Source organism: Mauremys mutica, chromosome 24, assembly GCF_020497125.1.
Source record: "Mauremys mutica isolate MM-2020 ecotype Southern chromosome 24, ASM2049712v1, whole genome shotgun sequence".
Lineage (NCBI taxonomy): Eukaryota > Metazoa > Chordata > Testudines > Geoemydidae > Mauremys > Mauremys mutica.
Window position 1 is genome coordinate 7,799,290 of NC_059095.1, and position 23,251 is coordinate 7,822,540.

Sequence of the window (23,251 nt, forward strand, 5' to 3'; positions counted from 1 at the left end):
TGTGCAAGAATGTGCTGCTATGCAGTGTATGTAGGTGCATGTGTTCAAGTGCATATTTGTGAAAACACATGAGTTTAATATACACACACTCATGCAATTTTGATAATACACACTTGTACTCATTGTGACAAGATGGCTGATGTAGTATGGTGGGTCCTGTGCTTGTCTTGGTGGGGGGGCTAAGATGCCACCCCTTGCCCCTGCTCTTGGGGCACCAAGGGTCCCACTAGTGGCCCAGGATGATAGTAAAGGAGGGAAGCAGGGGAGGGGTCTGGGTTTGCTCCTCACTAGGAGTCCCACCCCCTCTCAACCCCTGCGGGTCCTTACCCTCTTTGGGGGGGTACCTTCAGTCCTTAGACACTGGGGGAAGGAGTCTCCCTTACTCTGGCTTTCTGCTCTTCCAAGTCTCACAGCACACCTCCAAGCTCCAGTCCTCTCTCTCCTTCTTCCCTGACTGTTGGGAGCAGGGGGTTTTATTAGGTTGCTAACAGGGCCTTAATTGACTACAGGTGCTCCAATTAACCTGTAGCAACCCTCCCTAGTCTTCAGGGAACCACATCTTAATTAGCCGGCCCTAGGGTTTATATACTTCCCCTTGACCACTCTCCCACTACTCCCTGGCCCTCCTGTATCACATCACGCACACCCCCAACTGTATTAGGGATGCAGGTGCAGTAAGGTGGAGTTAATTTGGGAGTGTGCAAAACTGTTCATACATGGGGATTGAGATTACACATGTGAGTGCGCAGTAGCAATGTGAGTGTAAAGGTACAACTCTGCATTTTTTGTGTGGGGGAGTGCATGAGTGTGTACAGCAGGATTGTGTGTGTGGAGTGGGGCAGGGACATATTTGGTTCTGGGTGCATCAATGTTGGAGTGTGTATAATGTGTTTGATGCCTGTGCGGGCGCATCTGTGCTTCTGATTGTGGGTTGTGGGTGTGTTGGTGCAGGGGTGTGTGTGTGTGAGAGAGAGAAGTATAGTTTTGGGGAGGGATGTGCAAAAGGCAAGCAACTGTGTGTGTGTGTCTGTGCCCGGGTGGCACATGAGGCAGGCTGTTTTTGTACAGCTTTGTCTCGGTACTGTATTAAACTCCGTGTGGATGTGCTTGAACTTGTGACATTAAAAGCATGAGAGAGACAATGACCAGGAAGCAGTCATTCAGCCAAGCACACCTGTCCTTGGTTAAAGTTGTGTTTAACTCCCCGGTGCCAGACTCCCACGGTTGCTGAGGCAGTTAAAGAAAGTTAAATAAACACGATCGGCAAATCAGAACAGTGGGGACAACACTTTCAAAAGCAGCTAAGTGATTTAGGAGTCCTGTCCATTTTTGAAAGTGACTGAGGAGCCAAACCCCCCATTGACTTTCAGTGTGATGTAGACTCTTAAAGCATGGAGAAGATTTTGGAGATTTTACCCTAAATGATGTGCTAGGATTTTCATCCGACGCTAACTCCTTGAGCTCCTTTTGGAACACCCCAGCATCAGGGATGCTCATTTACACTGGGGTAAATCAGGATTAACTCAACAGGACCCAGTTGTGTAAAATATGTGTAATCAGTGAAAGGTGAATCAAGCGCCAAACAGTTAACTTAGGTTTTGCCAACACTGGGCTTGCTCCCATTAAAACCAGCTATTCAGAGGTTCCAGCACCAAGCGCTACCGTAGACAGGCCAAGCCGGTTTGAATAAGTGGTAAGCGGCACCAGTGCAAATGGCAGCATGGAGTGGCTTATCCCGTCTACACTAGGGGCAGGATTTTTCAGAAGCGCTCCGCCTTGGCCTCTCTCTTCTCCCATTGGCAGGTCAGCAAATGTCTGTTGAATAACTGGTGTGCATGGAACCAAGGGGTTTGACCACATCACAGCTGCCGCCGTGCGAGCAACAATCCCTAGCTTCATCTGCAGCGAGGGCTGGGCTAAGAGGTGTTGCTGGTATGGCTGGAGCTGTAATTTGGACACAGCCTGTGGCATACGTGTGTGAGCGTATGGAGCTGATTGTGTCTCCAGGCCTGACCCAGCCATGACTGCTGCTCCGGCATTTTATTTAGCACTGACGAGGTATTGGCTTTGCGGCAGGAAAGGCTAAATTCATTCCCACGGAGAGTCCTGGGAGCAAAGGCCGAAAACTTTCCGTCACTGTGTTTCCTAGAGATTTTTCTGACCGGGCTGCTCTCTGAGTCCGCTTCCCCCGCTGAAAAGCAAACTGTACAGAGAAAGGGGCCGGGGGGTCCCAGCACCGCTGGGGTCAGCGTGGAGACACTCTTGGTTTTCGCTGGTACAACCGAGTGCAGAAACTGGCCAACTGTGAATGAATCTGCTACAAGCCATGAAATTGGTGGTGATGAGGGCCGCTGCCTGGTAGCCGAGGCCGGGTCTGAAACCACAGCCTGGATCATCTGCTATTAGCAATTAGGGCCAGATGAATAATAATTGCTGTTGATATGACAGTATTACCTAGAGGGCCAGTGTTCCCTCTAATTTTTCCCACCCATTTGCGGAATGAGTTTTGTTATGTGCACCAATATGGAGGTGATGTGTGGCGGGGGTGGGGCCAAGGGGTTTGGAGTGTGGGAGGGGGCTCAGTGCTGGGGCGGTGGGGGGTGAGGGCTCTGGCTGGGGATGAGGGCTCTGGGGTATGACTGGGGATGAGGGGTTTGGAGTACAGGCTGCCCCAGGGCTACGGTGGGGAGAGAGGACTCCCCCCAGCTCTCTCTCCCCACAGCAGCACCTGGGCTGGGAGGGAGGGGTGCCTCTCCCCACCACAGCAGCTCTGGGGCTGGGGCTGCGGGATAGGTGCCTCTCCCGTGGCCAGGACAAGTCCGTGGCTGGGCTGGGTTGGGGACGGGGGAGGGGCGTGTCTCGTGGCTGGGCTGGGTTGGGTCCGCGGCTGGGGGAGAGGAATCTCTCCCCACTGCAGCCCTGTGCGCCCGCACGGCACTTAATAGGCTGCTGCGCAGCCACGCAGCTTAGGGGGACCTCAGGGCTGCAGCAAGAACAGTGACCCATCGTGCTAGGTACTGCACGTGCATAGTTAAAGACAGTCCCAGCCCCGAAGAGATTACAATCTAGATAGGCAAAGAATCAGTTACAGGCCCTATTTTCACATGGGAACCGAGGCGCAAAGAGATCTCGGGACAAAGAGGACAAGGTCAGACAAAGAGTCTGAGGAAGAAGCAGGAACTGAAAAGAGACCCTAGGCCAGCGCTTGTAACCACGAGACAAACCTTCAGTCCCAAATACGGCAGCCGGGTGTCCAGAAATAGGTATTTGGGGTTTCTAACAGCATTTGCTTTGCCCGTGTTTCTGCTTCTTTGGCATTTGCTTCCCCTGAGCATTCAAGCCATTGAGTTTAGCTGGGATGAATGGTCCCGGAGCTTGGGGAGGCCTCACTGCAGAACGAATGCATCTGAGGAAACCGCAACCCGATGGCAGACATTTCATGAACAGCCACAGTGGCTAAATTCATCAGCTAGATGATCTGTTGCAACTTATTCCCTGGGCTCTATGACGGATAAATTATGATCTGTTTTCCTGGGGGATTGGTTACCTTTGTGAGGTGTGCTCATTGGATCTGGGTGCTAACAGAGGGGATTACTGGACATGCTACGTGCATGGATAAGGCTCATAGACTCATAGACTTTAAGGTCAGAAGGGACCATTATGATCATCTAGTCTGATCTCCTGCATGGAAGGTAGAGCAGACACACATGTGCACAGGCTCGTTAAAACCTGGTGCAAACACATACATTCCCCTGCATACACGTGACTCTCTCCATATCGTGCAAGAGGCAGGTGGAGTCACGGTGACAGGGCCAGAAGCTGACCTCAGTTACACTGGTGTAAATCCAGAGAAACTCCATTATAACCAGTGGAGTTACCCCAGATTGACACCGATAGAGCTGCCATCGGGGCCTGGCCCACTGTTGCCGATACCTGTACAACGTTGCGGTGGACACGTGTGATCCGCTGTGCGATGCCGTGGCGTGTGCATATGTGTGTGATCCACTGTGCGATGTTGCGGCGCGTGTGTATGTTGTGTGTGTGTGTAAATTCTACAGGAATCAGCTTCTGGTGATCAGAATGGCCCAGAGCCTCCCTTATTTAACTCTGGTCTTTTCTTCATTCCTCTTTCTTCCCAGTTCTCATTCTCCCCCTTTTTTCCATACTCTCTTTCTCCCGCCACCTCTCCTTTTGCTCCACTCACATTCATCAATACCAAGGCCTTTTCTTTTTTTTTTTGGAATAGAATTATGAAAAATAAAGCCCTTGTTCTGAGCTGCAGCGTGTCTGCTGCCAGAGAGGGGTCTTATTCATTAAGGTAATGGTCTCATATGCATTTGGGTCTGTTATCAGTAACACTCCAAAGGAAAATGGGCTACTTAAACCTATTATATCACTTCTTTATTCACCATGTGCTGCCATTTACTCCTACATGACACTGGGCTCTAATAGCCCCAGTTCTGAGAAACCCTACGCATTAGCCACCAAGCAGCTCATTAATTCACTGGTTTTATTCTTGGGAAAATAGACTCCGACTGCACGAAAGCTCAGACACCGAGGGCTCAGCCGAAAAAGAAATGCTCTCCCGTGCCAGCATCCCTGTGCAACCCTCTTCCCTCCCCACCCAGCCCCGCGCCACACAGGACGCCCTCCGCTGGAGGGTGCGGAGACAGAACGAAAGACATTTGGAGCGAGTTCGAAGAGCGGGAGGGAGACAGGCAGACACGCTGCCAGTGCCAGCCTGTCATCAGACTCTTATTGGTATTCTGGTCATGCTTAGGACCCATGGACCCATGGCCAGGGACCAGGACCCGCACTGTGCAAGGCCCTGTACAAACACAGAACAAATAGAAGGCACATTTCCTGACTCAGTGCCATGCCCTTCCCCCTCCCCTTTTTCCTCACTGGAAGCAGCTAGGGGAGATGTATTGGCGACCTGGGGGTTAGAATAGGTCCCATCAGAAGAGGAACAAACCTATCCTGGCCGTGCTAAGGCCCAGCCGTGGGCAAGAGCACGCGGATGGCGTCCCAGCTGGCATTGGCAGAGCGCTGCTAAGAAGAGGTTTACAAGTTCCACAGTTGGAGAACAGCGTGTTGCAAGGGTTCCCCAGAGAAATTCTACTGGAGCTGCCGTTTGCATGAAGAGAGGAGCCCATGCCGTCTGCAGTCTGCCGGGGTGGCAGCTCCTGAGAAGGGGGGTACGTCGCTTGGCACAAAAGTTGCCGGCCCCCTGAGTGTGTGTGTATGTCCCAGAAGCTTCAAGCCTTGCTCTCCCCAGGTCTGAGAAAGGTCACATACCTCACCCCCTTGAGAGGGAGACCCTGCTGGCTGCAAAGAAGTTCCTTCTCCTGAGTCCTTCACAGCTGTAAACCAGGGGCCAATCGGCCAGATCATCAGCTGGTATAAATCAGCCTAGCTCGACTGGAATCCGTGGAGCTAGGTGGATTTACACCTGCTGAAGATCTGGCCCAGTAAAGTGACTCCAGTGTACCCGAGATTAGGCGCTGGCCGTGGCTGTTTGATGCAAGCCCTTGGCTGGCCACACTTTAATCCCAAGGCACAAATTGTACCAGGTGGAGACCTCCCCTCCTGCTTCCTCCCTTATGCTCCTACTCTGGGGGTTGCGAGCACTTGATCAGACAGAGAATTGAATGTTTAGATGATGGCAGAATTAATTCCAGGCAGGTACAATGAGACCTTCCTCGAGAGCCCTTGAAGGAAATGAAAGGCCCCTCATCCCAGCTCCGAGCCACAAATCCATACGCTCTGCCACTTCTTTTCAAACACACACAGCCTGAAAAAGCAGCCGCATCTGCTTCATGAAAGACAAGGACTCCGCTGAGAGCCCTGACTCCCTCGCCTGTCATTCTCCTGCCCGTGCCAGCCAAGTAGGCACGATGCCGCCATTGTCCTGGGTCTTTGGTCTCTGTGTCCCCAGCCTGCCTCCCTGAGTCAGGGACGTGGCAGACTCTGGAGAGCTGTGTGCGCGCCAGCTGTGTTCTGTGCTGATATTTCCAATTCCAGCAAACGAGGCCTTCTGGTCACTCTAGGGAGCTGGGCTCCTGCAAGGAAACTCGCCTGAATTCTGCTGCTTGCCTGCAGCAAACAGCCATCCTGGAAAAGACCAGGAGGAACGTTACATCCATCTCCTCCAAAAAGGCACCGACTTGAGATGAGCAGCAGCATGGTCTAGCAGAGGAGGGAACTAGCCTGCCATTAGGATTGCTGAGAGCTAGTCTTGACTCTGCCACTGATGTGCTGTATGTCCTTGAGCCCGTCACTTACCCTCCTTCCCGTTGCCTTTATCTGTTTGGATTAGGAGCTGTCTCAGACAATGATGCCTCTGCGCAGCGCCTGGCACAATGGGGCTCGGTTAGGACCTCTAGCTGCTACTGTAATCCACATGATAATAAGGAGATGTGGTTAAGCCAGAACGCCAGATCTGGTCCCCCTCAAACTTTGGGACGGTTCCTCTCCAGATCTGGAGAGTGGGTTACGGGCTCCCATGCCTCAAGGCTCAGAGACACGCAGCAAAGCTGGGCCTGACCTCCATGATGTCACTGATCCTCTTCAAATGCCACTGTGGAATCCCCCATCCCTAAAGAGCAGCCGGGTTTCAGGACAACCTAGGGTGATCATATTTGCCACCATGCGGGGCCAGCCCAAGCCCCCTGCCTGCCTCCTGCGCTGGACTGGCCTGAGCCGCTCACCACTCCCTGCCTGCCCACCATGCGAGGCTGGGTCACTGCTCACCCTGCCTGCCCCCCGCACGAGATGTTGCTGAATGGTAGAGCCCTGCCTCCCCCCCTGCGCAGGGCTGGCATCACTGCTCGTCCCACCGCAGGCCGGCAGCGCCGCCAGCAGCAGAACGCAGGAGTCGTTGTAAGGCTCAGCAACCCTGCCTCCGGGGCCCTTGTGCTAACCGCTAATGCTCCCTTTGCTGGCGCTGCCACTGAACATTATCACCAGCATCAAAACTCCAGCTGTCCCTTCCCCTTCCTGCACTGAATGGAAAGCTGGGTAGAGATAACAACCCGCTGCAGGTGTTTGCCAGGGGCGGGCCGGAGTATCTTGTTACCACCTGTGCCTATCTCCCAGCCAAGGCAATCCCCTTCCCTGCTGGAAAGGAGGGCAGAGACGCCGATAGACAGGAGGGGAAGCTGGGTGCAGGATCCTTCCAGGATCAACCCCAAGAGACTTCCATTTCTGTCTCTGTGAGCGATTTCTCTCTCCCCTTTCAACCCGGCTCCTGGCTGGCGCATCTGGCTAGCAAGCGAATACGCCAGCAAATACCTGCCTGCCAGATGTGCACAGCTGTACGCAGGCCACGAGTGAGCCATCTGTGGCCCATCCAGCGGTGTGTGCCAGTTGCGTTATGCGGGTGGCTTAAAGAGAAAGTCTAAGCGTGCGTTAGAGGAGGGGAGTGGGGCTCGGGAGACTTGCAACCGAATTCTCCGCAGCAGGGTTAGTGCTTGACGCAAAGAGAATGAGGTGCTCAGAATGATGGTGATGGGAGGCCACAGAGGCGCCTTAGTCAGACGGACCCGTTTAGCTCCAAGTGGGAAATTGCATTTCTGCTTTTAAAAGAAAAGCTGCAACGACATTGCAACAGGGTAAAAAGAATAAAATCAAATCCACGCTGATGAGGTTAAAAGCCCTGGTGAGCAGAGCCGGGCAGACGCACAGCACAAGCCGCCCAGGGAAACCAGGGCTGATAAAGAACCTGCCGCGGAAAGGAAATGCGATTACCGGCCTGATCCTGCTTCCAACCTGTTCTTTTGTGTCTAAACCAAGCAGGTCACGGCGGGTGCACGGCTGAAGGCTTGGATTTAACTCTCCCCGCGGGTACGTTCTCACCTGGGACCTGCAGCCAGCTCCTTGGCCAGCGTGACGCCAATGACATCAACAAATTATTGCTACAGGAGGGAATTTGGCCCTCGCTGTGTCACCCCGGCACACTGTCGTGTTCTCGCTCCGGAACACATCATGGGGTGTGTGTGTGTGTGACATAAAGGTTTTATCAGCGCTCCCCTGGGACAGGCTGTATGATTCCCTCGTGGCAGTGCCCGTCTCAAGCCATCCTGCCGCATCGCAGCATCCTCTGTTCTCTTTCCCCCTCACCCTAGCTCAAGCTTACCCAGAGACCTGCATGGAAAGCAGTGTCAGGGCTGCCCCCCCAACCCCCCATAGCGTCTACTTTCACTGCCCCACCTGAGGCTTGTTTTCTCTCTTGATGCCTCTAATGAAGCTAAGTGGCTGCCACTTGAAAGTTTCCACTTCCTGCCTCAGGGCTGATTGCTGCTGAACTGGTAGCGGCAGCATCCCAAGGCCTAGCCTCAGTGGATGGTGACCCCCAGGGAAGGGGATACGGGAGTGAGCCGTGCCCTCTGCTTACCAAGGGCCATTAGAGCACTGCCTGCCTGACCTAGGGGCCTAGGAGACGGGGGGCTCGGAGGCCCGGTGTCTGGGACCAGGGCATATAGGAAACATGCACTAACGCACGGATGCATGATCTCCTTTGACATCCTGCACGGCTCATCAGCTGCGCATTGACGTTACAGGCTGGAACCAAGAATAAGCAGGGAGGCTTTGCTGGCAGCGAGGCACCAATTCTCCACCGGCACTTGGCAGAAGGGAGACTGGATTCTCTGCTGTTCGTGTGTACGTGTAGCACGGCTGAGAGACGCTGGATGTGGTTCTCTGTCTATCCAGTGAACTGGTGCATAAGAGGCAGCTTCAGGGTAAGAGCTCCCCGCTTCCCTCCACACACACACACCCGCCCTGCTAACTCACAACTTGGCCTGGAAGGACCCACTGCTACTGGCCATTCATGGCCCATTCAACCCTGAGGCTCTCTTTTAAGATGACTCACAATGAGGATAGGGCAGCAGGTGGCAGTCGGTGGCACTGGGTCTTTATTGCAGCCAGTCAGGTTGCAGTGGGGGCATCGGTCGACCGGACTGTGAACGGAGACACTCGTTTCATGCCACACACAGAGGGTGGGACTTGGTGTCTGTGGCATGTCCCCCCGTGAGCTGCATCCATCAGAGATGGACGCTGAGGGAGGGAGGTGCAGTTTGATCTGTTTGCACGAGTCATAAGAACATAAGAACGGCCATACAGGGTCAGACCAAAGGTCCATCTAGCCCAGTATCCTGTCTGCCGACAGTGGCCAATGCCCGATGCTTCAGAGGGAGCGAACAGAACAGGGCATCATCAAGTGAGCCACCCCCTGTCATCCATTCCCGGCTTCTGGCACAACATGTTTGCAAATATCTCTTGCCGAAGGTGAAAAGACAGAGGAGGCAAGGCAAGACCCCTGGCACAAAGGAAGAGGGAGTGAGAAATGCGAGGAAAAAGAGAGAGACGCGCACACATGTGTATATCTAGCTATCGTAGGGGTTTATCCTGCCATCCAGCACCATGGTATCTGGGCACCTTCCATATTAAAAAAAGAGCAATAGCGAAGTCCTTTGTAGACTCCATGCATCTCTGGCACGTCTCCCTTTCTGGGGTCAGAACCCTGCTGGTGGGGGGGAGATTTTCATTTTCTCATTTAGATTTTATCCATTCCCTTGATTTGGATTTATCCTTGTTGGTTGGTAAGGGATCACTGGGGAGCAGGGGGCAGTGCGGGGGGATCACTGGGGAGCGGGTGGGTAGTGCGGGGGGATCACTGGGGAGCAGGGGGCAGTGCGGGGGGATCACTGGGGAGCAGGGGGACAGTGCGGGGGATCACTGGGGAGCAGGGGGCAGTGCGGGGGGATCACTGGGGAGCTGGGGGCAGTGCGGGGGATCACAGGGGAGCAGGGGGCAGTGGGGGGATCACTGGGGAGTGGGGGGGCTGTGCAGGGGATCACTGGGGAGCAGGGGGCAGTGTGGGGGGATCACTGGGGAGCGGGGGGCAGTGTGGGGGGAATCACTAGGGAGCGGGGGGCAGTGCGGGGGGATCACTGGGGAGCAGGGAGGGCAGTGCGGGGGGATCACTGGGGAGCGGGGGGCAGTGCGGGGATCACTGGGGAGCAGGGAGGGCGGTGCGGGGGGATCACTGGGGAGGGGGGGACAGTGTGGGGGGATCACTGGGGAGCGGGGGCAGTGCGGGGGCATCACTGGGGAGCAGGGGGGCAGTGCGGGGGATCACTGGGAAGCAGGGAGGGCAGTGCGGGGGATCACTGGGGAGTGGGGGGCAGTGGGGGGGGATCACTGGGGAGCGGGAGGCAGTGCAGGGGGATCACTGGGGAGCGGGGGGCAGTGCGGGGGATCACTGGGGAGCAGGGGGGCAGTGCGGGGGATCAATGGGGAGCGGGGGGCAGTGCGGGGGATCACTGGGGAGTGGGGGGCAGTGCGGGGGATCACTGGGGAGCAGGGGGGCAGTGCGGGGGGATCACTGGGGAGCGGGAGGCAGTGTGTGGGGGTCACTGGGGAGCGGGGGGGCAGTGCAGGGGGGATCACTGGGGATTGAGGGGCAGTGCGGGGGGATCACCGGCTAGTGGAGGGGCATCGGTGTTGTGCGTGAAAAGAACAGGAGTGCTTGTAAAAGCAGCAAAGCGTCCTGTGGCACCTTATAGACTAACAGACGTTCTGGAGCATGAGCTTTCGTGGGTGAATACCCACTTCGTCGGATGCAAGTAGTGGAAATTTCCAGGGGCAGGTATATGTATGCAAGCAAGAAGCAGGCTGGAGATAACGAGGTTAGTTCAATCAGGGAGGATGAGGCCCTGTTCTAGCCGTTGAGGTGTGAAAACCAAGGGAGGAGAAACTGGGAGGAGTCCTTGTGGCACCTTAGAGACTAACAAATTGATTAGAGCGTGAGCTTTGGTGGGCTACAGCCCACTTCATCGGATGCCTGCAGTGGAAAATACAGTAGGAAGATACATATATACACAGAGACCATGAAACAATGGGTGTTACACACACACTCTAAGGAGAGTGATCAGTTAAGTTGAGCTATTACCAGCGGGAGAGAAAAGAAAAACTCTTTGTAGTGATAATCAAAATGGCCCATTTCCAGCAGTTGACAAGAAGGTGTGAGGAACCGGGGTGGGGAATAAACATGGGGAAATAGTTTTACTTTGTGTAATGACCCATCCACGCCCAGTCTTTATTCAAGCCTAATTTTGTTGTGAGTGGGGGCAAGGCTGTTCCAGGGGGTTTGCAGCATTCCCAAAGGCAGGGCCGCCCAGAGGGGGGGCAAGTGGGACAATTTACACCAGCAGGGGGTTTGGCCCAAGGAGCCTCTATCCATAGCCTGCGCAGCCTTTATTTGGGAGGTGGTCTGCAAGGGGCCAGGGGTGAGATCCTGGCCCCATTGAGGTCCACAGGAGTTTTGCCATTGACTTGGCAGAGACGGGATTTCACCGAAGTGACTAGGAGCAAAGGCTGCCCTTTCCCCAAGAGGCCACTGATTCTCCCTTTCTGGCTGTCTGGACGTCCTGGGCCTGATTCTGAGCAGCTGCAACTCCAGAGGAAGTCGCCCGAAGCTGCGGGTGCCTGGCGTAGTCTGAAATCCGGCCCTCCAGGTCTCAGGCGGCTCCTGTCGGCTGCTGGCCTGTCTCCAGGATCTGTTCAAGCCATTTCCTCAGGGCCCCGTGGAACGGTGGCATCAACCATCTTCAGCAAAACTCCAGGATAAAACAGTTTACCCTAAATCCAGCTGCTGAGCCAGGGGCTTCCTTGGGAGAGTCCCCCTGCTCCTGGCTGCTCCTCCTCATCCCTCCTACAGGCCACCGGCTCCAGGGACCTGGTTCTTACGGCTCCCCCCTCAGCTGAGCTCTTTCATCCTGGATACCAATCCCCTGTGCTCATGAGGCAATCCCCCAGCTCCTTGCAAACTCAACAGGGCTTTGCCTCAGAACTGGGCTGGCTCTGAGGCTCGGTCCCCGGGAAGCTTGGTTTCCCTGCGAGTCACCCTGCTGACACCAAGGATAAAGTAAACAAGATTCTGCTCCGCTCTACGGAGAGGGGCTGCTCAGGGGAGACCATCTGCTCCAGTCTTGAGCCCCGGGCCTCCTCCTGCTAGGTGTCCGGGTAAGGAACTGCCACAGACTTCAACGGGGGGGTCGCAGCATGACTGGGTCCTTTCCCGGTGAGGTGAGGAGTGACCAGAAGTCACCAGACGCAGTGCAGCATTCTCCAAGACTGAGTCTCTGGGCTTGGAATCTGGAGAGCCATGGCCCTTGGGGTGACCTCTCTGTCTCCTCTCCCCATCACCCTCTCCCTCATTCATCTTCCTTCACTGAGTTGCTTTCCTTCTCGCCATCCTTTCCCTCTCCCTTTACCTACGCTCCTTCCCTCCTTCCTCTGGGATGCACCAGCATCACCCTGCTGAAAGGCCATTTAATGAACCACCATTCCTTGCATGGTAACAGCTGGTCACTTTTCAGCCCTTCCTGGTGACACCGGAATGGGTGGGACCCAAAGGCCAAGGGGAGGCCATTAGAACCCGAGAAGCGACAGAAAGGCCTGGGGAGTTAAAGAGGGGGAAGGAGGAAGGGAGAAATGAAGGAGAGAGAGGGGAAGAAGAATGACAATGAGAAGGGAGAGGAGAAGGAATGAAATGAGAAGAGAAAGATGCCAGGAATATAATACATTCAACTAGTCGTAACGCCTAGACCATCATCAGGGCACTTTTCAAACAGCCCCCTCCCGAGGTAGGTCACTGTCAGCGCAATTAGAGAGTGACAGAGCCCGGAGAGGAACCCAGGAGTCCTGGCTCTCAGTGCCCTCGCCCTGCCTCTCGATTCTCTTTTGACCCAGCTAGACTCTCCTTAAGCTGGCGAGGTTGAGGGGGGGAATGCACTAGAGCTCTCTGCTTAATTAGTAGCAATAGCTGAAGCACTTGAGAGACAAAGGCTCATCTCTGTCTGCCCCACTTTCACCAGCACTTGGGAGCCAGGGGTGGGGAGCAAACTGCTTGGAAGCCAGAAAGCGCCCTGGATTCTGTCACCATGGCTGCACAGACACAGCTTCTGTTATCTACAGAGAGAGGAACAAAACCCTCCTCCCGCCCCCTTCCTGTCTCAGCTGCAGCTGATAAAAGAAGGAAAAATAAACTAAAACATCAGGAAACAAACAGGCAGGGAATAAATCAGGCTCCTTCAACACATGTCCTATTTACATGAGGGGCCTTGGAACCGCTGGGCGTGCTTGGTGCAGGGATTTATATTTCAAAACCAGGCTAGCAATCCAGCCTTGCCAAGCACTGGAGTTTCAACAGTCTGCAGCCAGGTCCCCCAAAATCAGGAGGTTGGTTTAAAAATCACGAGGGTTTAAAAAAGACCCACAACATATATGGGGTCCCTTTTATTTGACTTCTGGTTTTGGAACCTTTAGGGTTCGCATTTGTCTCTACAACCCCAAGGGGCAGAAATGAGATTTGGGTGTACCTCACATGACACCAGGGCTTTCAGAAATACTGCGCGGCTTGCGATAAACCCGTGAAAACTGGCAACTCTGTAATAGCCACAGATTCATAGAACTGAGGCCAGAAAGGACCATTATGATAATCTAATCACACAAGAAAGTTGCATCCAGTGACTCATGCATCAAATTTAACTTCTGGTTGAACTCCAGCATGGCTTTAAGAAAGTCGCCCAGTCTCAGGTTAAAGAATTCAAGTGACGCAGGATCCACCAAATCCCGACGTAAATTGTTTCAATGGTTAACTATCCTTGTATGGCCCGGCTCCACCAAAGTATTTAGACTCCTAACTTCCATTTCCTGGCTTCGGTTCTAGCCACGGGAACGTTGCGTGTATGTGAAAGGCTTTGCCTGTGTTAAATGTCTGGATCTGTTTTTCCTTTGGTGGAAAGTGCCCTGCCTCCGCACACACATTTCCTCTAGTTAATGTTTCTTTGGTCCTCTAGCAATGCAGCTTCGCCCCCGTTGTTCCAATCTGGGGCATGAGAGACGTCAGTGGGAGATTTATTAAGAGAGGCCTCGCAGGAGTGAGCCCTTGGCTCTTAAAACTCCCCACTAGTAAGCGGACTCACCTACATGAACTGGTTTAGTTTGCAGATTTCAGATCATAACAACAACTCATCAGGCCAGACAGCCTTCCAAGATCAGGTTCTTGTAAATATCTCTGGCTGCCCTGATATCGCCACAGAAACGGCCCTGTTCTCCACTGCCGGATAAACAGTCACAAACGTTCGTAACCCCTGTTGTAATAATACAAATTATTTGATAGCCTGGTCTGGGTCTGGAACCAAATTTCCAAGGCCCAAGAGCTGGACCCATGAGGCTATTTTCACTAGGTTGCTGATTCTCTCCAAGGTCCATCCATCAGCCCAGAGCTAAGAACAAGGCTTCATAGAACCTCAGACGCACAACATGGGAATAGATTTATTAGATCATCCAACATGGGAAGGAGTGGTATCCAAGGGGTTAATTTTGGGGACTGTCAATCAAGCTGGGTTCTAAACCCAGCTTTGCCACTGACTGGCTGTGTGACCTTGTGCAATGTCTCTGTACCTCCATCTCCTCTGCTGCACAGTGGGGATAACAGACCGGTGCTTCACAGCGGGGTTGTGAGGCGCAAGGAATGAAAAAAAGCTGGCTGGGCAATTGGAGATCTTCAGAGGGGGTGGAATCCATCCCCATGCAGAGGGACCAGAACAAGATCTACGGACCCGTAAACTCTACAGCCCAGATTCTCAAAGATGTTTAGGTGCCTAATTTCCACTGATTTCCTAACTACTTCTGAGGATCGGCCTACTTGATTCAGGGGAGAATTTGCTCTGCAAAGGAGTGAATGTCTTTCCCGCCCCCACCACTTACTGGTCAAGGCCGCAGACTGCAGTTGCCATCTCGATTGACTCAGGAGTCCCTGGCTAAGCATGGAAAGAGCAGGGTTGGCTTATCAAGGAGCAGGGTGTATTTTTGACCCAGCCCATTTTGTGCAGTCCATGCGGCCCCTTGTCTTTTTGTTAGAATAATTTTTTATTGCAATATGTCCCCTGCTGCACCCGCCCCCTGTGCCACTTGCCTGGTCAGTCTTCTTTCCTTTGTCTGCCCCCTCCGTGGTCGTGTAACTGCTATTGTTCAACCCCTGCAACTCAAAAGCCAGCCTGACCTAATTTGAATCAGCGCTATTGAATCCTTTCTTGTTTTATCTCCCGGCACAAGGGACGTGCTCCCAGTTCCATGGGCTAATTGGGGGTATTGTGAAGGCAGCTTTGTCTTTCATCCCCGGTTGTCAACTTCCCTGCTTGATGGGGCTCTGAGCTCCCCTGAATGTCTCTCCGCTCTCCTGTAACAAATCATGCCGACTGTTGGGGAGTCGGGGGGGGGACGACTTTGGAGCCATTACGGTTTGTCACTGAAACAAAGCAGAGCATGACACTGTTCATTACACCAGTGAAAAAGCCAATTTAGAAGGGGGTAATTCAGTCAGTGCAGTGACTGGAGCAATACACAGGGTCATTTCCCCCTCACATCTAAATTATCCTCTGCTTGCTCTCTTACTGCTGTTTATACAACATTGAGAGGCTTGCAATTGAAACAGACAAAAGGCAGGAGGGGAAACCACCTGCCCATGGTCACACAGCAGAACCGGAAAAGATTCTAGGTGTCCTGATTGCCAGACCAGTGGCCTACCCACTGGGTAGCACCACCTCTCTCTGTCTCACTCTTTCTCATTGAGCCCGTCTAGATTATGAAACTGACCAGAGTTAAGCCTGTTTATTGAACGTGGCTAGAGTGATTGCAATGGGGTGTTGGTCCTTGTGGTCCCTTCGTGCCTTTTTGGGGGGGGCCTGATTCTGCTCTTACGACTGCTGCGGGGAATCGGATCCGCTCGTGCCCTGCCATCGCCTGGGCTGTGCTGCCTGTGCGAGGCGCAGCACAGACGCTGCCCTGTCCTTTCTCTGAAGTGTTCACTTATTCTTGGAGTTAAATGAGTCTTTGTGGCGTGGTTTGAAACCATCTGGTCTTGTCCAGGTTGATCTTCTCCCACCAGTGGTCTAGTGCCGCTGCAGGTGGGAACACTCATCTGGCTTCTGTTTCTTTCACCACCTTGTCAGCTAGATGGGCTACACTATTGCTGTCGCGGCGGTGAGCCCCACGGGGACTACGCTGGCAATAGTGGGATTCTGGGAGGCATTAACAAAAATGCTAATGCAGACAAGGTCCCACGGCTTCAGTGTGGCTATGGAACATAATTTAAGATCCAGGTCCTACCGCAATCTGAAACCACGTTTGCAATACTGCCAACCCCCAGACTCATGAGCCAGGCCCTCAAAAATCACGAGATTGTTTTAAAATCTCATGATTTTTAAGCCAAACTGATATATTTTTGTGTGGTTCTTTTGATTTGCCTTCTGGAATCTGAGCCTTTGGGATGCGTTTGCATCACATTTGCAAGCTTTTTTCTGCAGCCACCAGGGTGAGAAACTTACTTTTTTTAAAACACGAAAGCCAAGATCCTTATGTAACCTCATGACTGCAGGAGTTGGGGCTTTAAGAAAAACTCCAAAAATTGTGAGCCTCACCATGAAATCATGAGCTGATTTGCAGATGATGCAAAACTACTCAAGATAGTTAAGTCCAAAGCAGACTGCGAAGAGCTACAAAGCGATCTCACAAAACTGGGTGACTGGGCAACAAAATGGCAGATGAAATTCAGTGTTGATAAATGCAACGTAATGCACATTGGAGAACATCATCCCAGCTATATGTATAGAATGATGGGTCTAAATTAACTGTTACCATTCAAGAAAGAGATCTTGGCGTCATTGTGGATAGTTCTCTGAAAACATCCACTCAATGTGCAGCAGCAGTCAAAAAAGCGAACAGAGTGTTGGGAGTCATTCAGAAAGGGATAGATAATAAGACAGAAAATATCATATTGCCTCCAAATAAATCCCTGGTACTCCCACATCTTGAATATTACATGCAGATGTGGTCGCCCCATCTCAAAAAAGATATATTTGAATTGGAAAAGGTTCAGAAAAGGGCAACCAAAAATATCAGGGATACGGAACAGCTTCTGCATGAGGAGAGATTAAAAAGACCGAGACTTTTCAGCTTGGGAAAGAGATGACTGGGGGGATATGATAGAGGCCTATAAAATCATGACTGGTGCAGAGAAAGTAAATAAGGAAGTGTTATTTACTCCTTCTCATAACACAAGAACTAGGATTTACCAAATGAAATGAATAAAAAGCAGGTTCAAAACAAATAAAAGGAAGTATTTATTCACACAACGCAGTCAACCTGTGGAACTCCTTGCCAGAGGATGTTGTGAAGGCCAAGACTATAACAGGGTTCAAAAAAGAACTAGATACATTCATGGAGGATAGGTCCATCAATGGCGATTAGCCAGGATGGGCAGGGATGGTGTCTCTAGCCTCTGTTTGCCAGATGCTGGGAATGGGTGACAGGGGATGGATCACTTGATGATTCCCTGTTCTGTTCAGTCCCTCTGAAGCACCTGGCATTGGCCACTGTCAGAAGACAGGACGCTGGGCTAGATGGACCTTTGGTCTGACCCAGTCTGGCCGTTCACTGTGTTTGTCACTGGCTCAGGGATCACACTAGGTGACTGAACTCCCAGACAAGGTCATATTTCTTAAAAGGTCCTTAGTGAATGGAGCCTTCTTTAGAAAAGATGTTCAGGACAATGTCCGGGAGGGCAGCCCTGATGGTGGCAAAAGGCTTTGGTTCAGTCTGTCTCTTCACTGGCAGATCTAGTCATTCGGCCTCAGATCCAGTCAGGAGCATAAGTAAATTTAAGCACATGACTGGCCCCACTGAAGTCTACAGCTCCCAGTGAAGTCGAAGGGACTGCTCATGCATTTAGAGCTGAGTCACTTGTGTGTAAGTGCCTTCCTGGATCAGGGCAAGGGCTGATGTAACTAGGTATGGAGCCCAGGTACCCTGGTGCCAGGTGAGACAGAAAAGCCTAGATAGATAGATTAATTTAGTCCACATGTGAGTCTCTCTGATGAGTCACTCTCCAGCATACGGTTTTCTTTTCTATAATTGCGCTGGCAGTGGATTTCTGCAGGCATTGAAACGTGTCCTTGAGGAGCGTAAAGCTATAGATACGGCCTCAGCGCCAATCTCACCAAGACCTAACTGAATAGATGTCCCTGGAACCAGGTTCACTTTGACATACACTGGTAGGTGTTCAAACAGCCGCCTTCATCTCGGGGCTGTTCCCCAGCAAGAGCTGCACTCACTGATACAGAGACACAGATCCAAACATTCCAGTCTGAGAGGAGGAGCTGGTTTCCTCCTCTTGCCCACCGGTGTTCACACATGGACTTTGCGTGCATGTCCCGATCGGGGAAGAAGTGGTTAGAGGAGATCGGTGCTGGGGTATGTTGCATGCACAATACTGTGCAAGCTCTGATTTCCAACAGGAGGGATTTTTCTTGTGATGAGTGGCAGTTTCTTTTTATTCTTCATCAGGCCTTATAGCCCAGCAGGCATCAAACTGGTGCAAGGAAGCGCAGCTTTAACTGACCTTGATGGGGTTGCCTCTACTTATATCCAGCACTGAGGCTGGTCCTTAGAGCTATCCGTACTTTTTGGCGCGGAGGTCTGATTGGGCTGGCTCACAGCAATTCAGTGAGCTATTACTTTTCCTGGGATGAGGCTTCCACTTGTGCTCCAGAATCCAAGCTTACATGTATTAAAATAAAATAATAATAATAATTCATAATGATAATTAAATTGTCAACCCTTATGGCGGCAAAGAAAACCTTCAAAATGTAAACTGATGCAGTGACCTCTGCCTGAGTCTGTCAGCTGCCTGAAACAAGATCTCTGAAACAGGTGTGAACCATCCCTACTGTCTGCAACTGAATCAACACTGCAATTAACACTGAAGTCTAATGTCAGCATTAACTAGTTCACTGCTGACCAAAGCACGTAAGAAGGCGAGAGATGACTGTATTACGGAGAACTGAGTGGCCTCAAGTGGAGTGAGTGGAGCTTGGGCTGTGGGTGGAGCTTGGGCTTTGGGCGGAGCTTGGGAGAACACCTCCACTCATGTTTGTTTCACTCTCAGTATTGCCAACCCTTTCAACACTGATCCATGTTTAAAAATGCTGTCAGTCCCTCCCCCACCGTCCAAAAGCATGAGTTTGGCTTGAAAATAAATCATGAGATTAAAAAACTAAAATAACATAAAAGTTTGGGGTCTTTTAATTTCTCTTCAGATTTCTGAGCCTGTAGTTTAGACAATGGTTGTGTTTTCATGGTTAAGTGGCTCACACACTGGACTGGGATACAGGAAACATGAGTTCTTTACTTGGTTCTACCACTGGCCTGGGGGGTGACCTTGGGCAATTCACTTCCCCTCTCTGCCTCAGTTTCCCCATCTGTAAAATGTGGATAATGATGAGGACGCTTTGAGCTCTACTGATGAAAGGTGCTATAGAAGAGCAATCTGGTATTATTATTCATGCTTCTCTTTGCAGCTGTGAGGGCTAGGAACATATTTTTATTTAAAAAATTATATGGAAGCTGAGATTCTCATATAGTTGCATGATTCCAGCAACTGGGGCTTTAATAGAAATACCAATTACTGTGAAACCCGGTAGAGCTGGCAACATTGCATGGTGAGGCCTTAGGGTGACCAGATGTCCCTATTTTATAGGGACAGTCCTGATTTTTGGGGCTTTTTCTTATATAGGCTCCTATTACCCCCCACCTCCTGTCCCGATTTTTCACACTTGCTCTCTGATCATCCTATGAGCCCTGGTTGTGCAAATAACCTGTTGGGTGACCTTGGGCACCTCTCTGAGCCTCAGTTGCCCCATCTGTAAAATGGGGTTAGTGGCACTGACCTCCTAAGTAAAGGATCCTTTGAGCTCTATTGAAAATGAGGTAGGGGTTATTATTATATTGTGCCCAGTCCTGCTAAGGGTTACCCTGGTAGTGCTGCGTGGTGGCCACGGAGAGCAATATTAGGCCCACGGTGTACTGGAGCAGCTCTGTTTGCAGGCAGGGCTTCTGCCCAAGAGTGTTGGAGCAGGCAAGGGAGTTGGCCCAGGCCTGAGTGGGCTGCTCAAGTCCTCTGAATCTCAGCCAGGTCTCCAGCGCTGTCCTCCTGGCTGGCTCCATGCCTCTGATTCCGCCCCTCGGGACACCAGCAGAACTGCCCCCAGCTTCGATGCGGCTGCAACGGAGGCTGAGTTGCTGCCCATACGGAGCTCCCCTTCTCTTCCCCCTTCTCTAGCGGCAGGTCCCTCACTCCTTCAACCCACCCTCAGAACTCCCCCAAGCCCCCTCCACATCTGCAGGATCCCGCATGACTGCCTTCCCTCCCAGGGTCTTGCTCAGAAGGCCAAGGACGGACTCTTGCTGCTGCTGTCGGTTGCTTGGAACTCTCTTTCCTGAGCTGCCGGATCCTTGTTCTGCAAGGAGGGGAAGGAAGGCCTGTCCTATATTTCTGCTCTTCTGCCGACACCTGGTGGCAGCTGCATCCACACTAGCGGAGGCTTGGAGGCGGGTGGGTTGCTCAGGGATAGCACACACGAGCCATGCAGAATGCAAATTAATCAAAGGAAAATGCAAAGCTGAGACTCCCTGCCAGGCTGGCAGACAAATGAATCAAGCTGCTGGAATCACAGGAGGTTGTGAGTATACCATTTCGGGCTAGTCACTTCTTCCATAGATGCCCTTTACTCCGCGTGGGTTGGAATGGCTCAGTGGGCTGCTTACAGGCCTGAAGGCAAGGGGCTGGGGCTGGTAGCGGAGTGGAGGATATGCATGGAAGATGCCTACTCCGGCCAAATTTACAAAGTGGCAACTTATCCTAATTTTCAGAGGAGCCCAGCACGATGCAGCGCCCGATTGCTTCCTTTGGAGCTTGTGGGTTCTCAGCAGTTCTGAAAATTGGGGGTCTCAGGCTAGGCACACAAAATCCTTGGCCTCTGTGATTCTGAGCTGGGCTTGTCACGAAGGGCCAGGATCTGTAGATTACGTGCACTTTAAGCCCTCTGCAATTGAGAGGTACTGGGTGTTGAAAACCCCTGTGTAAATATACGATATGCCAATACCACGGGATGAATCCTGGAAGACAGCAAGCACCCTCATTTCCCATTGATGTCAACAGGAGCGGAGTCAACTCTTCCCAGGATCACGCACATATTGCTCTTTGTAGTTATTACTAACAATTACTATATTATACTACTCATTAATTACAATGGCCCATATTCAACCAAATACATGCCCATGTGCTTAACTTTAAGCACGTGCTGTGTTGCCAACCCTTGCAATTTCACAGTATTTGGTGGTGCTTATTTTTAAACCCTCAGCTCCTGAAATCAACATGAGACTTTCAATTTTCATTTAAAAAATATGTTTCTTGCTCTTTCAAAGAAAACCTGGAAACGTGAAGCAAGCGCACCCTAAATGTTCCGAAATCAGAAGACAAATAAAAAAACCCCCAAATTTCTTTCTTTTTTTTTTTAATCTCATGATTTTGGGGGCCTACCTCATAATTTTTCAGTGCTTGTGGTTGGCAAACAAGTGACCAACGTCAGTCACGTGGGTTAATGCATGACTGGAAGGCCCCGGGCCCAGATCCTCAAAGGTAAAGCGGCTCATAACTCCCACTGAACACAATAAAAGCACCCATGGAATAGAATAGTATAGATGAGAACCGATGCCTAAATTCCTCCCTAGGCTCTGATCCTGCAAAACAATTACGTGTGGGCATAGCTTAATGAATTGATTGGCTATTCACAGTTTTGAAGTTAAAACACAAACTTTAGTGTTTGCTCGATTAAGGGCCTTTTCAGCAAAGCACGTACGCATGTACTCCTGTATGAGTTACGCACACGCTTAAGTACTTTGCAACATTGGTTCCAATAATACTTAGCATTTAGACTTCACTTTATAATATATTCAAAGTGCTTCACCAACGCTGACTTACAAGCAAGCTAATAGAGTTGCTTCGTTGTTATTAATAATCAACATTTATTCTAATAATCGGTAATGAATTAATAGTACTTAACACTTCGGATCCATGCGTGTTCATTGCAAAGGTTGAGGTATTGTATTGCTGTTTGTATCTCCAAAGTGCTTTATGAATTTTTACTTACTATATTCACAGATTCCCAGTATTTATAATTAATATTAATAATCAAAATATTTTGGAATCAGTCACAAATCTGTAATATTTAGTGTTGATATTACACTCCAGTTTTCCAGCTCGTTTTGTGAACTTTAACTTACTGTATACACATTACTATTATGTGTTGTTAATTAATAATAAACCACCCCATAATTAATACATGAAGAATAATTAGGGCTTACATTGCACTTTACATTCTTAAAGTGCTGCTTGGCTTGTTCTTCTGTGTTTGTCCTGAGTGCGACTTCAAAATCAGTATCAAATAACCTCTGGGTTTCTAACATTAATTATTTCCCAGACTTTTCAGCAATAACCCAGAACACACAAATTTTTAAGAGATATCAAGACTTATGACAGCCCATTCATCCATGGGTTTCCGTAGTGTAGCGGTTATCACGTTCGCCTCACACGCGAAAGGTCCCCGGTTCGATCCCGGGCGGGAACATGCTCAGCTCTTTTTATTTCGACTTGCTCATTGAACATCAAGGTTGATTAATCAATAAAATTTCAAGTTAAATACCATGACCCTGCAGTGACTTCCTGTGGCCCCCCAGTGTTAAAAGCATTGTTAATCCATGACTGTTTATTAGAATAAACGTTGATCATTACTTACAACTAAGCAATTAACAACTGTTTAAATTTAATTTTTGAATTAATTAAAAAAGAAACCACCGAGCTGCGTTGGCCGGGAATCGAACCCGGGTCAACTGCTTGGAAGGCAGCTATGCTAACCACTATACCACCAACGCGCTTCTGACCGATTTTCGCTGAGAGCCCTACAGGAGAACAGCACAACTCTAGGAATGTACCATTCGCTAAGCCTTGGAAGGGGGTAGTGTCTACGAAAGGCATTCTGAGGACTAAACCAACGCGTGAGTGGGAAAGAGGGGGGGCTTGGCGAGAGAGTGCCCAGGCTCCAGGAGGGGGACAGACGCCTCTTTCATCGTCCTCCCATTAGGTTTATTTCCCTTCATGGACCCTCAAATTCCCGGGTGAATGATACCATCCCTCTTCTGGAATGTCGGCTTCCCCTCCCCACGGTACAATGGTTGCGCCCAAGCTCCCCTATCCTCGAGAGTGGTTCCTCCCAAGCGCTCCTCCCTGGTGCCCCTCCCAGGGGCGGGCTGGTTCCGCGCGGACCTCCCCTCTCCGCCCCGAGAC

At 51.2% G+C, this 23,251-nt stretch overlaps 2 non-coding genes across 2 annotated transcripts; one reads left to right on the forward strand and one right to left on the reverse strand.

Moving 5' to 3' along the window:
- The first annotated feature begins 22,462 nt into the window (after positions 1 to 22,462).
- TRNAV-CAC lies at positions 22,463 to 22,535 on the forward strand. Its single transcript has one exon. It is a non-coding gene; the product is annotated as a tRNA-Val (tRNA).
- A 232-nt stretch (positions 22,536 to 22,767) lies between these two features.
- TRNAG-UCC lies at positions 22,768 to 22,839 on the reverse strand. Its single transcript has one exon. It is a non-coding gene; the product is annotated as a tRNA-Gly (tRNA).
- Positions 22,840 to 23,251: the final 412 nt, after the last annotated feature.